The sequence below is a fragment of the Diceros bicornis genome, chromosome 28 (genome assembly GCF_020826845.1).
Source record: "Diceros bicornis minor isolate mBicDic1 chromosome 28, mDicBic1.mat.cur, whole genome shotgun sequence".
NCBI lineage: Eukaryota > Metazoa > Chordata > Mammalia > Perissodactyla > Rhinocerotidae > Diceros > Diceros bicornis.
In genome coordinates, this window is record NC_080767.1 from 30,487,938 (window position 1) to 30,489,168 (window position 1,231).

The 1,231-nt window shown below is 43.4% G+C and overlaps 1 pseudogene; it reads left to right on the forward strand.

Moving 5' to 3' along the window:
* On the forward strand, positions 1 to 925 carry LOC131393307 (olfactory receptor 1J21-like; annotated as a pseudogene).
* The last annotated feature ends 306 nt before the right edge of the window (positions 926 to 1,231 follow it).

The window sequence follows — 1,231 nt, forward strand, 5'->3', positions numbered from 1 at the left end:
ATGAGGAGGGATAATCAGAGTGTGTCTGAATTCCTCCTCCTGGGACTCCCCATCTGGACGGAGAAGCAAGGCATATATTACAGTCTTTTTCTGGTCATGTACCTGACCACAGTGCTGGGGAACCTGCTCATCATCCTGCTCATCAGGCTGGACTCTCACCTCCACACTCCCATGTACTTCTTCCTCAGCCACTTGGCCTTCACTGATGTCTTTTTCTCATCAGTCAGAGCTCCAAAGATGCTCATGAACATACAGACACAGAATCAATCCAAGTCATATGCTGGGTGTATTTCTCAGGTGTGTTTCTTCTTATTTTGGGGGTGTCTTGAAAGCTTGCTTCTCACATCAATGGCCTATGACAGGTACCTGGACATCTGTCACCCCCTCCACTGCACCACCATCATGAGTCAGAACCTGTGTTTCCTGCTAGTAACTGTGTCCTGGGTCCTATCCTTCACCAGTGCACTTTTGCACACCCTTCTCCTGGCCCGTCTCTCTTTCTGTGGAGACAACATTCTCCCCCACTTCTTCTGTGATCTCTCTGCCTTACTTAAGCTGTCCGGCTCAGACACCAAAGTCAATGAACTGGTTATCCTCATCGTAGGAGCAGCGGTCCTTACCATGCCATTAATATGCATCTTGGTCTCTTATGGCCACAATCTTTAGAGTCTCCTCCACCAAGGCAATCTACAAAGCCTAGTCCACATGCAGCTCTCACCTCTCTGTGGTGTCTCTGTACTATGGAGCAATTATTGGACTGTACTTTTCCCCCTCATCTAAGAACTCCAATGACAAGGATGTCATTGTGGTTATATTGTACACACCGGTCACTCCCATGCTAAATCCCTTTATCTACAGTCTGAGGAATCAGGATATGAATGGAGCTTTGGGAAATACGGTCAATAGAGGAAAATTTTCACCATGATGAGCATTGTTTTTCCTACTAATTTGATATAAGACACTCTCCATCCTGAAAATGCCATGTGAACATCCTTTCCTCTTGAATAGCTGCTTTTTAGTGAATCTTGATGCAGCACTATTTCTTCAGTCACTGTTACAACTTGGACTTAGTTTTCTTCTAGGTTTGGTTTTTGTTCATTTTAGAGTGTCATGGGAAAGTTTTATTAAAAACATACCTATGTAATTATTTTATTCTAAACATTTTTTTTCTTTCTCTGAAGAAAGGTATCCCTTTCTACAAGCAGTTAAAATGTTTATGTAGGTGTCTCTT